The sequence below is a fragment of the Melanerpes formicivorus genome, unplaced genomic scaffold, assembly GCF_026170545.1.
Source record: "Melanerpes formicivorus ecotype bairdi unplaced genomic scaffold, bMelFor1.0.p_v2 SCAF_18, whole genome shotgun sequence".
Classification (NCBI taxonomy): Eukaryota; Metazoa; Chordata; class Aves; order Piciformes; family Picidae; genus Melanerpes; species Melanerpes formicivorus.
Window position 1 is genome coordinate 6,688,625 of NW_027142370.1, and position 15,625 is coordinate 6,704,249.

Consider the following 15,625-nt stretch of genomic DNA (forward strand, 5'->3'; position numbering starts at 1 on the left):
TGTTTTCTAGTGAACATGAAGATAATTTTATGAATTGTAACACAGTCCACAATTTCTATCCCAAAATGGCATCTCTTTAGTTGTTTTGTATGCTACCTAGCACAATGGTTTCCTGAGCATGTACTGTGGGGTACCCTGGCATGACTAGCTGTGAAATCTGAATGCTGTGCAGGGAGCTGCCTATTGCTAGATATTTTGAAGTGCTCCAGAGCAGGATGTGTCTTAAACTCTCTTCTCTTCAAGGCAATTGCCAACAGTATTATTAACCCAATATGACTTTTCTTAATATATGTTATTTAGTTTGCAGGTTGCTTGCAAGGGGTATACTTAGGCTGTTTTCCATAGCCAGCACACTGTTTGTGTTATGAGCTATTGCCCTAAACCACTTGTTACATAATTATGAGAAAATAGGACTTTGCTCAGGAGTTAGGATACTTGAGTCCTATTCTTGTCTTACTCAATATACATATCACTAGGTACTAATACAAAGAAGCATTATTCCAAGTCTCCAAAGACAAAGAAATTAGTCCATGCTAGAAAACTAAACAAACAATGAGACAAACCCAAGCAAACATCTATTTAAAGGTAAGCTTGAAGACACTACTTTTTCAGTAACTGCTTGATATAAGTACGCTTCAATCCTCTGTGTTATGTAGAGAGACCTGAGCTAGCTGCAAACAAGCTTTTGTACCACAGACAATCTGGTCACAACAGCATGGCCATCTTGGCAGCTTCAGTTGTCCTGCCTTTTGTTACTAGAAAATGATTTTGCTGGAACGTGAAAATGTTATTTTTTCTCTTTCTTTGATTTTGTAAGGACTTTTCTCTCTAAAAGCCTGACCAAAACCCAACAAAACATGCAAAAAGCAAAGCAAACCAAACAACCAACCACCAAACCAGAGATAATGCTTTTCCCCTAGTGTTTGATTTAGCCCTGGTGCAAGTAAATCTAAAACCAAGGCACTTCGTGGCACTTCCTAGCATGGGGCTTGAGGCAAGGAGGTATGAGCTCTAGTCCTGACTATTCATGTCACAGATGAAAGGGCAAATGCTGTGCTCTTGGCCAGAAACAGGCAGGTAGGAACAGCAGGTAAGAAAACCTCATGTTCTGCTTAAACTCTTATGATATGACAGTCTCCAAAAAGTCAAGGCTAAATAAGCCAAAGAGTGACATTTTGGGGTCCTTTAAGAATGGAGCACAGCAGTTTCAAGCTCACAGATTCAAGATCAACTGCAGGGAAGTGTAGCCTCTTCACTTTTGAGAGAGAGGCTTCACGCAGGGCCCTGCTGTGTTCTTACTGAACTTTTCTGTGTCCTAATGTCAACAATCCCTCAGCTAGACATCAGACTTCACACAGAGAGGTATGTCACTGGGCTGGGGAAGGAAGGCAGAGCCATGCCTAGCACACAGAGCAAGTCTGCTGACACTACCCAGGCATGGCACACTCGATGTCTGATTACACAGCAGCATTCCTGCTGCTTTAATAAGACTTTCCTCCTAGAAAAAAAGCAACTAAGTGTCAGGTTGTGGGGTGGCTTTCTCACAGCTCTCAACAGTTGGCACTTGTAAATTACTTTCATCAATGACCTAAATTAAACTGAACGAGAACCTAATGCCCACAGCTTCAGAGCCCCCGCCCTGTGTGTATGTACAGCTTCACCTGTATCATCTAGGGTGTGTTTCTTGACTCATCTGGGCACAGAAGTGGCAGCGCTGAATTAATGGTCACAAACACACATGGATATGGATGCCACTCTTTGGCCACCTTCACTGCTGCATTGTTGCTCCCATCCCTGAAAAGCACACATGATGCAACTGCAAATCAGTGATGCCCAAACCATTTGTATTAAGCAGCATATTTATTTAAAGGTAAAATCATTTATTTGAATAGGATCAGAATATGAGAATTGTATTGCACTTAGAGCATCAAGTGGCCTGGAAAGCTTCATGAAAGCATATAGCTGTAACTGATTTGTAGTCAGAGAAACTGAAGCAAACTGAAATCCAGATCTTGTCTTTGACCTATTCCTATCCTATAATAATTCTGATACCATTGTAAAGTCATTCTAAATTTCTCTTTTCAGTGCAGCTACTTTCACTTACCTTCTTCTGTTTTCCTCTAGCACGTGTCCTGTCTGCAGGTCTTTCTACTTCTCCCCCCTTTTGTTTCTTTCATTCTGCTGTACTTCCAACAGCCTTTTACCTTGTATCCCCAGCAATCTGTCTCCTAAGACACTAAATCAGCACTTGTGGAAGGCGATCCTCCCCTGACTGACTGCTGCTTCTCCAAGTGCCAATTCTGCTCAGTGGGAGGCTGGCGGCCAGATGGCAGCAGCAGGACACGTTTAAAAACTGTGATTCTTCACTGTCCCTGTGGAAAGGGTGGGCTTATGAGACCCAGAGTAGGTGGTACTGTTTATGTTCTTGCATTAAAAATTAATGTGGCACAGATTTGTTTATTTGTAGTTATCAGTGCAGTCTGCCCAAGTCCTGAGTATACTGATTTATAATATGCTTCTCAGAACTAAAAGTAATGTTTTCACTAGAAACTGGCACCATGTGAAATGGTCTTAGGTTTGTGTTTTGTCAGAAATTGTGATCTCAGACTGTGGCTAAATAGTGTGAAGATGTGAATAATCTGGAGAGAAATTCAGGCTCACCTCTGCTTTGATGTTAGCAAAAGCCACAGCTTCCCTGGTGTTTTCTTGGGGATGGAAAAGAACAGCACACTGTGACAGTGAACCCAGACTTGTCCAGACCTGAGAAAACAAAGTGAAATCTGGAGCTGGAGGTGGGATGTAGGCAAACCCCAGTGGAAAAAAACTGCAGCATGATCAGGGCTCTGTAAAGAAACCACACATGGGAATCAAAAACTTGAATCTGAGTACCACATGGGATCTGAGCTTAGCCTGCAAAGACAAAACATAGCCTAGTGCTATTCTTGTTGGAAAGGTTTTCATTAATTTGGCCTATGGAGAAAAGTTGCTCTCTTCTTGATAATATTAAGTCATGTAGAAGCAGACACTGGAAATCTGCAGACTCATTAGTTTGTTCATAAAGAAACATTTAAATACAGCAAAAAAATATCTACTACTTGAGAGTAAATTTTTAGTCCTCTGGTGAGTTCTTTCTGGAGAAGAAAAATATGTGCTCTGAGAAGTTTAGTCACATTACCACAAGAAAGACATTTCTGATCTCAGGTGTGAAAATGCAAAAACTTAGGTAAGACTTGCATAGTGTCATAGTGATACTAACATCTGCTTTGTCTCTTGCAAGGAAAAACCAGGAAGGCCTTGCAAGACAGAAATGACTGGATTATATTAGACTGCAGCTATGAATTAACTTAATCTCCCTTTATCTGGATTTTGCAGATTATTTTTTTATTGTTAGAGCCTTCAACAGAGGTGGTGATTAAATACTCAAACCAGCATACTGTATGACAGGCATATTTCAGCCAAAACCTCATGTGTGTGGATACTTTGAATTACCCTTCTTACCCACACAGTTTCCCTGATCCATTACTCAGCCTACCTTTGCTGTCTTTTGTTGACAGTCCTTTTGCTGTTGTAAAAGATTCCCGGGGATTCAAGCACAACCTCTGGTATTGCAAGGCCTCTTTTGAATACCAAATACACTTTGGCTCCAAGTCTCAGGTGATTAGGTGATGTCCTTCTTGCCTCTTTACATTCCTTCAGATTCATTTCAACACCAAAGGACATGGAAATTTACTGGAGGTAACTCTGAGATATTCTGTGAGTATAAAAAAGATGGTTAAACCAGGGAAAAGAGGACACTGCAGTGTTGCAGGGTGGTGATTCACCAGGGTCACAACTTCCTCCCTTCCTAATCTATGTTACAGCAAACCCAATGCCCTTTATCTTAACTCACATGAAGGGTCATGCTCATCCTTCAGCCCAAAGGAAAGAGGGAAAAAATATATATAGCTTTAGGTCAGTGAAGACAAGATCTAAAGTGGTTTGTGTAACCCTTCTGAAGTTTAAATTGTTTTGACTCTAAAAAGAAACAGTTTAAAAGATAAGAAGTCAAGTACATTTTGACCTTACTTTGAAATTTAAGATGGTATTACCTCTGACTAGCCATGAACTGCAAATTAAATTCAATTGATTATTTAATGAATCCCATTTTTCCTATGACTTTAACATGGATGAAAATTACCTTAGCTCTTTGAGCAGCAGGCCTTTTGTAAGGCTGTATTTAGCTCTTTGTCCTGGATCCCTTGATGTCCATTCGGCATTTCTGTCATCCTTGCTCTTTCTTCTTCTCAAGCTGACCACGTTTTTGTAGCACCTATATGAAGAAACAAAAGTTTCCTGGTTCAATCTTTTTAAAGACCTCGGCAGCAGATTAAACTGCAAGTTAAGTAGCTGGCATCCAGTAACCAAGGTCAGACTTCTGAAAGCCACCTGAAGTTTTATCAGTGGATGCATTAATATCAAGTAAATGTCATCGCAGAAATACCCCGTGTCTGTTCTCATCTGAGCTTTTTCCCCTGTGCTGCATGAATTCAGCTCCTAGCCAAGAAAGTCTTAAATTTTATACTTTTCACAAAATACTAAGGCAGATTTCCTATAAGAGATGAATATAAGCCATCCAATAAGTCTTGAAGCCTTTCCATCTCCCTGGATAGTTCTAGTGCCCTTATCACTTTAATATCAAAGCACTTAATATAAAGTCCTTGATGATCTTCTAGTTTGATCAAAACAAACCTGGCTTTGATCCTTTTCCCCATATAGGACTGAAAATGAAGAGGTTCTTGCAAAAAGGATTGAAATATTTCATCAGTGGGAAAAATTATTGCTTCTGTCAGTGTCCTTTCCACACCTGGGCAGCATCCAAATTTTTACTTTCCAGTTCTTTGCAATCAAAAATAGAATTCTTGTTCTCCACAACTTAAATTTCCAAAAATGGGATCCAGCTGGGACAAAGTCATGACAGTTTTCCTAGCTTGGAAAGTATTTGCCTATGCACATAAGAAGGTATCTATATATCTAGACTGAGAATGTTAACACTAGAATAGAATAGAATAGACCAGACCAGACGAGACCTTCAAGATCATTGCATCCAATCCATCAACCAATCCCACTCACCTAAACAACTAAACCATGGCACCAAGCACCCCATCAAGTCTCCTCCTGAACACCTCCAATGATGGTGACTCCTCCACCTCCCCAGGCAGCCCATTCCAATGGGCAATCACTCTCTCTGTATAGAACTTCTTCCTAACATCCAGCCTAAACCTCCTCTGGCACAGCCTGAGACTGTGTCTTCTTGTTCTGGTACTGGCTGCCTGGGAGAAGAGACCAGCATCCACCTGTCTACAACCTCCCTTCAGGTAGTTGTAGAGAGCAATAAAGTCACCCCTGAGTCTCCTCCTCTCCAGACTAATACACAAGTCCCATCCTAGGATGCTGGAGTCAATGGAAATTCTTCCAATTGTCATCAACAAAATAAACTTTCAAATCAAAACATTTTAGTGAAAAATAGAAAGGAATCTATGGGAATAAGTTTGGTTTATCAAAAGCCTGGTGGTAAGCTGAAAAATCTATTTAAAGGCTTGAGAGAAAGGGGCAGAGAAGAAAAAAAAATTAAACCCCACAACTTTGATATTTATGGGCAGATGTTTATTAAAATGTCTTTGTCATCTCCAGCAACAATCATAAATACAATTTATAATCTCCAATGTTCTAAGACAGCATAATAATTTCTCCTCTCTTTTGTTCAATCATCATTTTGTGATTAATTCAGTATTGAGGTTTTGTAGCCCTGTGAGAAGCGCTCAGATAACGGTAATGCAGACAGACCTAGTTAGGCTGAATCAGTTGACTGATCATTTCTCTTTTTTTTTTAATACATATTAAAAAGAATCCCCTCCAGACTCACAGAGCAGTGGCACACACAGTGCTTGTCACTTACTCTGCCTACCAATGAAATGTTTTGGCTGCTTAGGCACAACCATGCACAAATTAATCAGGTTTGACCGAGCTGCATCCTAGCTAAATCCTTATCTTCTGCAACATTGGTTTCAGAGCCTACAGTAGGTACTGCATATATTTTATCATTATTCAAGGCCCTTTGGTAGAGTCCCCTAATTTCGTAAACATATTATAAAGGAAAAGTGAAACCTGTGCTGCAGGAAGAACCTTTGTAATTTGTTTTGCTTACAGACAGGCTGAGCTACTTTTACTTCATGAGCTAAAAAAAAAGATTGAAAAAATGAAAAATCCCAGTGTGCACAAATATTTCCTGGCAAGCAACTATCATTTTTAGTCAAGCAGATAGCTTAGATCTAGATCTAATCCTCTGAAACTATGGGCTGTTTTCCCCAAATATACTTACTGTGCAGCAGAGGCCTGGGCTGGCTGTCACCCCCTCTAGGCAAGTTCTACCCTTGGTGCTCAAGGACAAAAGGGAAGAACTGAAGATGGAAAGCAACAGTTTTCATTAAAAATAGACAGATAGTTATTTGAGCACTGATGAGTGTCATGAACTGTGATGCTGCATGGGTTTATATGTCAGGATTGATTGACCTGGACATTTAAGAAAGCACTAGTTCTAATTCAAGCATCTCTATAGCTCCTCTGCTTATTAAATCATCTTCAGTGTAGACTCTCCAGTGTGCAACAGCAAGAGTGTTACACTGAAGGGTTTCCACCAGGTTAGGTATCTGTAAGATGTTCTTTGTCTCTCCAAATTTCTATTGTCATGAAACTTCATTTTAAAAAAATTAAAATAATGACTTTTCTTTTTAAAGCTTGTACCCTGAGTGAGATTTGATTAAAATAGGGAATTTGACTGAAATAGGCATACCAGTTCCAAAGGTGAGGGAAAGGGACGGCTCTGACAGATGCAGACACCATAATAACATAAGCCCTCTTCCCTTAGGAGGAAAAGTCTAATAAAGAAATCCTGTTCTTTCCAAAACCAAGAAGAGAGCTGTCACTTCTTCTGTTGAGGTCAGAAACACCAAGCCCAGGATGAGCTGTCAGATAAGCACTGCTGCAAGAGAGTAGAACTCAAGCAGTAGTTATTACCCCTTTACTGGAAGAATATCTTCAAAACAGAAAAAGAAGAAAGATGCTGGGAACCAAGGACAAGAAAATCACTCAAAAGGTCTAGGATTAGGAGAGACAGCAGGTAGGAATTTGGGTAGGATAAAGTCAGATACCGAAAAGACAACGAGCTGTGTACAGGGTAAAAATGCTGTGTCTGAGAGAGTGGAATAAACTAGAGATCACAGAGGCATTTGGAAGTAATTACATTGAATTTCGATAGGACAGAATTCTTGTTAGAGCACAGAGTTTGTGACAACAGGGAGAAAACAGAAAATAACATGGCTAGGTGGAGTAGGCAGATGGAAGAATGGATTGCTGGAACACTGGCTGCTTCAGGGAATGCTGCCTGTTTAAAACTGAAGATTAATTTCATCATCTGGGGCTAGAGAACCCATGGCATGGATTTTTGAATGATACAGGGAAAGAGCCATGGCTTTCCTGCTGTGCCCTCTCTATATTGCCTTGTAATATCTTTTTTCTTTCTGTTTAATTTCTTATTTATGGATTTTTGATCCTTGCCTTTTCAAATCTTTCCCACTGTTCAGATTCTTTCATTTTTGCTTGCTTTCCGATACCTGCTGTAGTCTGTTACCTCATGCAAAAACAAATGGAAAAGCCACTGAAAATGGAAAAAACAAGGTCAAAGTGTTATTTGGTATTGCTTCAACTTTTCAGACTGTTTTTAACTTGCATTTTGATTATCACATCATTGATTTCTAGCTCCTATCTTGCCCGCATCCCCTGATGCGTGTTTGATCATTGCTGTTCATGTGATTAATATTTAAATGAGAGCCTGCTAGGAATTTGCCTAGGTGTCAGAAATGGTTTTGCTATAGAAATCATAGGAATGGCACGCTGATGGCCTGGAAAGTCAGTCATCTTTTTTTGTACAGGCTAGGTGCTTAATGGGAAGTAGAAGTAAAATCATCCCAAGGTGGCCTGCTGCTGATTTACACTGTAACAGGCAAAGGACCAACAACAGGATTTCAAGAAAACTGAAGAAAAAAAACAAACAACAATAACAAAACAACCCACCACCAGAAAACAAATCAAACCAAAACCAAAACCCCTGCAGGACAAAGCCAACAATCATTTTTAAGATGTCTCTCCCATATTCCTTAATCTTGCAGACTCTGAGTTTTCACCAAACTCTCACTAGGACTTTTTTCCAGTCTTATGAATCAGCCTAATTGCACTGGTCTAGCTCCATGATTTACCCCAGCAGAATCCATGCTCTGCCTCTGAAAACAAATGAGAAAGCAATAGACAGAAAAAATCTCTTTGAATCACTGATGCTTTTCTTGTTTGGGTGCACTGTGACTTGAGTAATTTGCTCCTTTTCACAACACCGTGGCTCATATTTATCACTTCTCATGAATAATGGCACCCTTGCCTGTTCATTTCCATATATGCTTTTACTTTTCATGTCTCATAGGGAGTTTTCTTAGGAGAGCAGCTATCTTCTTTCTTCCTTAGCCAAGCAGGCACTGCAACTCTCTGGCATGTTCAGGAAAGAGTAGACCCATCTTTTTGTTACTCTTCTCAAAGGGCCGTCAATTAGATCTCATCCTCTTCAGAATTTTGTAAAATGGATACAATATGCCTCCAAGATACTTTCAGCTCATTTTTTTTTAATCATAATTTCATTCTTACCTTCAATGGCTCTCAGGGATGCTGCTTAGCTCCTCTGACAGACCAGGAAGCCTTGATTTTAACTTCCATGCATATCTGAAACTTTAAGTAGTTGCATTCAGCAGCACTGTGGCAGACTGGGAAGCTCCCTAGGTGCAGATGTGACACGACATTCCAAGTCTTGCAAAGTTTGAGTTTAATAACATGATTTGATAAGACACAAGAAGTATCTGGAATCATGAGGAGAGAAGGGAAGATGATGTAGGACTGTGAAGAAGAATCTAAATGAGATGGAGGTCTCACATCTGAGAGTGGGATGGTTACTACACTCTGTATTTTTGGTGTCCAGCATGCCCTGCAAAGGTTGGTAACAGCCAGCATTTAGATCAGAGAAAACAGAACTGGCTGAAATTTGAAAGAGCATTTTTCACTACAATATTGATGAAAATATGTTTTCTGATTTCCTGTGCTAAAAGCTTGTTTAGATAAAAGTTTTCCAACCAGCTCTAACAGCAGGCAATAAAGCTGAGTGTATTGAACTAGAAGTACAATGGAATAGTTTTTATGATACATGTTATCTAAGAATGAAGGAGCAGTACTGGAGTGCACTTGCAGATTGAGAATGACTTCAGAACTAATGTCACAGAGAAACATTTAGATAGACTGGAGTTGATTAACACAAGCAGACAGGACAGTGTAAAATAGCCTAAGTATGAGCTACAGCAGACAGATGCAGAATGCACAATGCAAGTCTCTGTTTTCTAGACAAGGACATAACTTTTAACCTCCTCATTATTTTCTCAAGGCTATTTCTTCTATGTATACTCAAACTCCTTGAAGTGACAACTGCCAATCAGATGTAACAAATTCCTTCACCGAAGGCCATACTGTGGCAGCCTTTTTAAGCAGTGATTTTCCTTGATGTTAAGACTACATGATTTATCTCTTCTTTTCTTTCTTTCTTTTTTTTTTCCCCCCCCTAATTCTGAGGAAACCCACCATCTTGTCACACATCCATCAGCCAGAACAATCTCCAAACTTCTAAACAGATTTGTGGGAGACTGCCAGAATGATTTTAAAAATAGACTGACTAGAAAAAGTGTGAAGCGTACACCATGTGTGACCCCCTCTTCTTCTAAGGAATGATTACATGCCAATTAGTGAAATTCTTTCATGTCCATAGGATCCTTCAGAGGAAAATTGGTTTTGACTAAAAAAGCGAAAAGAATCTCATGTAGATTTATTTGCTTTGAAGCAGTATGAAGGGTGGATGACTATGAAGCTAGCTCGTATGCTGAAGCAATTAATCATAATCAGAATACTCAGATTACAAATAAAGAACTTATGGGTTTGACTTTTGAACACTCATCAATAACATGCAGATGATTTTCTGTAAGATTTAGCAAAGTAGCTATGCCACTTTCAAAACTGGCATTCCAATCACTCCACAACTTTTGAGACATTACATGCTAGCTACTCGATCAGAAAATGATAATATGAAAGTAAACACTTGGAATGTTTCATATTGCTCCTTTTGTCCAGGTGGTGATGCATACACTAAGGTTAATAATCTATCAATGATCCAACATAGCTAATATTTGTATTCTTTAAAAGTCTTGATGCATGATGCTGGCATTGTCAGCAACCTGTTTATTTGTTGAGCTTCACAACCAATCTTGATTGCATATGAAAGGATGAGGAAATAAATTCGAGTTGTTAACAGCTCTGTTTTGAAGCAAAGAAAAGAAGAGTACAGTGCTGAAAAATGAGTGATCAGCACTTGCTAAGATCAATAACAATCACAAGAAATGTTGATCAGGAAGTTATTTTCTCCCTCAGTGACAATGCTAGCATGCTACCACATCAAAATCCAAATCCAGTTTTAGATTGCAAAGGGAAAAATAAAAGGGGGTAGGGGGTAGGGGGAAGAGGGGGCATAATTGCAAAATTGTTAACTATCTCTAGGTATGAGAGGTTCATAATCATTTCTATGAAAATTATAAAGGAGTCAAACTTCACATGGAGGTGTTCAGGAGGAGACTTGACAGGGTGCTTGGTTGCATAGTTTAGTTGGTTGGGTAGTGTTGGATGATAGGTTGGACATGATGATCTTGAAGGTCTCTTCCAACCTGGTCTATCCTATCCTATCCTATCCTATCTTCATCTTCTTCCACATTGATGGATTTTAATGTTGATCTCTCTCTGTTGTTTATCCACTGAACATTTTGAAATGCTGTGGCTGTAATCTAAATAACAGAAGAGTCTGCACAAAACATTTGCCTTAGGATTTTGCTACTATTAACAGAAAAAAACCCCACAACCATACAATAAAACCCAACAAGGGCAAACCCCCCAACCCAACACATTTTAAAGGAATACCTTCCTAGAAATTTAATTTGTGATTATGAAAAGCCAGGGACTGAAAACCAATCTGAAAGCCTTTGTTTTCAAACTCTGAGAACTTGTGGAAGTTTTTCATGAGGTCAAATGCCTTTCAATCCTTGCTTTTTCAGTAGCAATAACTCACTGCTTCTCTACTTTTGGTGTGAAAGGATCGCTTAAGGAACACATCTTCAAGAATAAGGAAACTTAGTTTACCCTCACAGCCTGACTTTGCCTTTTTGGAGGTGTTTCCAACAAATCAGCTTCCCTGCCATTACAGACCATTCTGCAGCAACACCTGTATGTGTTGCTGAAAACTGTTTGTAGTGTTTCTGAAAAGAGCAAACACTTACTCTGAGATACCATTACTATTTCAGGTGATATTTCTTTGCAGCTGTAGGACAGCCTAGCTCAACTTCTCTTTTCTATCAGCAACTTTCAGACTGGTTTTACTAAACAAAAGGATGTGACTTACAGTTGGGCTGGATGATCTTGAAGGTCTTTTCCAACCTGGTTGATTCTGTATTCTGTAACATCCTTTTACACACAGGCCCCTGAAGATTACTCCCCTCCCTTCTCCATCAAGTTAACTCCATTTTTCCTATATGCCCATTTAATTCTTTCCATCAGAGTAGCACACACTTGTTTGGTGTTCATGAAAGAACTTAACTACTTGTTTGCAAAGCAGTTCAACCCACAGTCTCAGGTTCAGTTTGGGTTATAAACATTTGGGGTTTTACTAGTGACTGTCTCAAAAGTTCAATCTGTACTGTTCTCCTGCTACGGCAATGGATGTCTTACACTCAGTTTGTTGGGGTTTTTTTTAGTGTCATCAGCAATATCACATGTCTTTAACTTGCCTGTGATTTTCCAGGACCTGCACATGCTTCAGTATTGATTTTTTGCACTTGATCGATTGCCTTGGTAGGTCTCTTTGCCAACATGCTGCGTGTTGTTTTGTTGTCATTTTCCTGGCTTGCTCAGGTACTCAAAGCTGCTGGCATATTTCCTTCAGGCCTGTTGGCTTCAAAAGAAAAATATTACTTTGTTTTCTGAAGTCAGAATGCAGTTTGTTTCCTTCCTTTTTTCTTTTTTTCTCTTTTTTTTTTAACCCCTGTGGGAAATGCACTTTACCCTCTTGTTTTTCCTCATTCTTTTATTGCAGTACAGAATGCTCAAAAGCGTGTGCTAACACAACTGTTTCCCTTACTGAAATGCTGAAAATATCTGCCTGAAGTAGGGCTCTTTCTTTTATCTTTTTTAATTATTCACCTTGGTGATTGCAGTTGGGAAGTATCTAGAGTTTCTTTTCAGCTTCTGCCCAGTGCCTGCCCATGTATTACAGCAGGGTACAGTTTGTGAAGCATCCAGCCAGCTTTTCACACCTTGTAGCTCTCTAGCAAAGGAGAAATCATCTTTGTTTTCATAAGCTTCATAATACTCTTAGAAGATGGGTAGCAATAAATCACTTGATGCAAGCAAATGGTGGAATAGGAACAATTTGATAGCAATTTGGGGTGGCTCAGACAGGAAACACCCTGCACAGAAATGAACAGGTATGGCTGTACAAGTATTGTATGAAGAAATAAAAGGTCTGATATTTCAGACACTCCATGTGCTCACTTCCTGTTGATGTTGAGAGTATTCTCCATCTCACTACATCTCAGTGTTGAAGTAATTTGAGAGATTATATTCAATAAGAAGTGGAGAATATAATTTAATGACTATTTAACACCTCTAAGAGCTGTTTAGAAGTTTGGAAATCTTGTTTTCACAAGATGTGCCAGTCACTCTTCTAGCAATCAGAACATTTGTCATATGTCTAACTCATGCCATTAGCATGCAACTAGAGCAATAAATATATTTCAGAATAGTTTTCTAGTGTCAGGCTTCTAATGAGTTCCAAAACCAAAACTTTAAGGTTTCACATAGAGGTCAAATTCCTCAAAACCCCATTAAAAACCCTGAATCCTGGTGTTGTAGACAAAGCATAAAACACATCCATAAACACATTGAGGATTTTTGTTCTGCAGTCACAAACCTGGAAGTCAATTGTACTTTCTGTGGTTTCTGAATAAAAGTAGCATTTCTAAAATGTTTTTGTATCAAGAGAAAAGCAAGCATCCACACCTTCCAGCAACCTCCTGGTTTGTCTTTTTCCTTCAGTGACACCCTGCTGTGTCTACTCAAACAGCAGATTTTGGAGCTCTGACTGCTACAAAAGCACCCAAGATTCCCTCTCAAAAAGTCTTATGAGGAGAGTGGGCATTTCACCTCTGCCATCTTTCATGTGCTCTCTTCCTTCATCCCACAAACCCAGAACAACTATTCCTTCATTACACTGTTTATACCTTTGCCCAACTCAACCTAGTCTGTGGCACACTGGAGTCAGACATGGACTGTGATACGGAGCTTTGGCAGGGGGGCAACAAATGAGAATGATTCCCTAATGCAGACTTGAATTGTGGTCCTTTCCCCAATCCTCCTCTCACTGAGCTACCCAATGGAGCATCACTACAACCATACAGTGCCCTTGGAGAATGACTTAGGCCACCCAGCTCTGTTGCTTAACTACTGTGAAAAGGTTACCGAGTGTGACTTCCTGGGGGAGCATTAGGGAATCTACAGAAGCAGAACAGATGTAAAGCTCTGCAAAATGCCAAGTTTAGTCAGAGATGATTAGAAGATGTTGAATAACAGACATGAAAAGGCACAGGTTACAGTTTGCATTAATTATAAATACATTCACACCTTGGTTAAGCAGACTTATGCTGTGGTTATGTGGACAAAAAAGACACAGGCATCAAGAAGCAAGCTTGCAGCAAATTTCTTTACATTATTTTCCTTTGGCCATTTCTTCCCCACCCCTCTCCCCCAGTTTAAGGATTACACCCCCCTACATGAGCTTCTTTTATTATCTTTGGGTCTGCCTACCTAGTTGTGTTTCTATGACTGGTGTTATAATTTTCGCAGATTTTATTAACTTTACCCATCTCATAGGTTCCATTTTCAAGCTTTGCTTCTTTTGGACAACAAAACCCACCTGTGTTTATTCCCTGAAGTTAAAAATGCCATGCAGTAATTCATGATAAGTGTTATTAAATAAATATGATGAATTGCAAGGTTGGGACTAGCTGGGGAAAGTGCTGCGAGATATTATTGAATGTTTAATGTATAAAATAATCTAGTAGGAAAAGAATATATATATATTTTCTCCTGTTTGGTTTTTATTTGCTTATTATTACACTAATTATTTTAAAGAATGATTTCAAGCAAAGCCTAAAGATTAGGTTTTAGTCCAGCGGTTCTGATTGTATTATTCTTAGGTTCCAGACAAAACCAAGATGGTGGCAGAAACCCTTCTAACAGGTTAAGCTGGGATTACCTGGTCACACATAGGAGAGCAATTTTTTTGTGGTAGAATCAAATTTTGCTTGTATAAGTTGGTGAAGATTTTAGATATGGGGATAAAATGGTATTTAATCTGTAATTCTTAACCCATGTTTCACACAGATCACATTAGTTGGGGTCATTTGAAATGGTTATATAATAAGCTCCCTGAGGGAGCTAGGATTGTTTAGCCTAGAGAAGAGGAGGCTCAGGGGAGACTTTATTGCTCTCTACAACTACCTGAAGGGAGGTTGTAGCTAGGAGGGTGTTGGTCTCTTCTCCCAGGCAAGCAGCACCAGAACAAGAGGACACAGTCTCAAGCTGTGCCAGGGGAAGTTTAGGCTTGAGGTGAGGAGAAAGTTCTTCCCAGAGAGAGTTGTTAGCCATTGGAATGTGCTGCCCAGGGAGGTGGTGGAGTCACCATCCCTGGAGGTGTTCAAAAAAGGATTGGATGTGGCACTTGGTGCCATGGTTTAGTAGTCATGAGGTGTTGGGTGACAGGTTGGACTTGATCATCTTTGAGGTCTTTTCCAACCTTACTGATTCTATGATACTTAAGTTGCATTTTCAGCTGTAGAGAACGTACATGAAATTCATCAGCAGATTTACATTCTGAATAATTCTCATTTACTGTTAACAATGGTTTCAATGTCACTAAAAGGCCCTGAAAAAATGTCTTATTCCATATTGTTCAGCTTAACTGGATCTAATAAATTCAGTTGGTAATTGAATACTGCAACAAACGATGAAAACATTTTTGACAGCTAACACTTAGAAATTGCTGATTATTTACACAATGATTCCCCTACTTGATTTTTTTAATTTGATTGGCTTCACAAGACATCTTTTGCCTTATCTAAATGGAAGAGTTTGACTTAGAAATGATATACATTCTTACATATAAACTTCATTCCCTGCTGAGAGCAATAAAGGATGAGTCTCCAAATGGAAATAATTTCACAATGCACAGTAGAGAGAGGCATCCCACTGCAGCTTTTCAATTATTGTCTTTCAGGTGACTCACTGAGAGAATTAATAACAACTGAGTGGAAACAGCAGCCCCTGGGTCAAACATTGATAATGAGACTTTGAATTACACTTAACATGAAATACACTATGGTGAGCCTCTTGTGAGCTAGCTTTTCTT

At 39.4% G+C, this 15,625-nt stretch overlaps 1 long non-coding RNA gene across 2 annotated transcripts in view; it reads right to left on the reverse strand.

Moving 5' to 3' along the window:
* Positions 1–1,596: 1,596 nt before the first annotated feature.
* Positions 1,597–15,625, reverse strand: part of LOC137446648 (uncharacterized) — a 57,555-nt gene continuing 43,526 nt past the window's right edge. The window contains exons 5-9 of one of the 2 annotated variants that reach the window (XR_010988688.1): positions 11,949–12,112; positions 4,178–4,309; positions 3,533–3,751; positions 2,662–2,760; positions 1,597–1,794 (exon numbers count right to left, since the gene is read on the reverse strand). This is a non-coding gene — a long non-coding RNA (uncharacterized lncRNA). Of the gene's footprint in view, positions 1,795–2,661; positions 2,761–2,786; positions 2,844–3,532; positions 3,752–4,177; positions 4,310–11,948; positions 12,113–15,625 lie in introns of those variants that run through there. The other variant, XR_010988689.1, reaches the window with a different exon arrangement.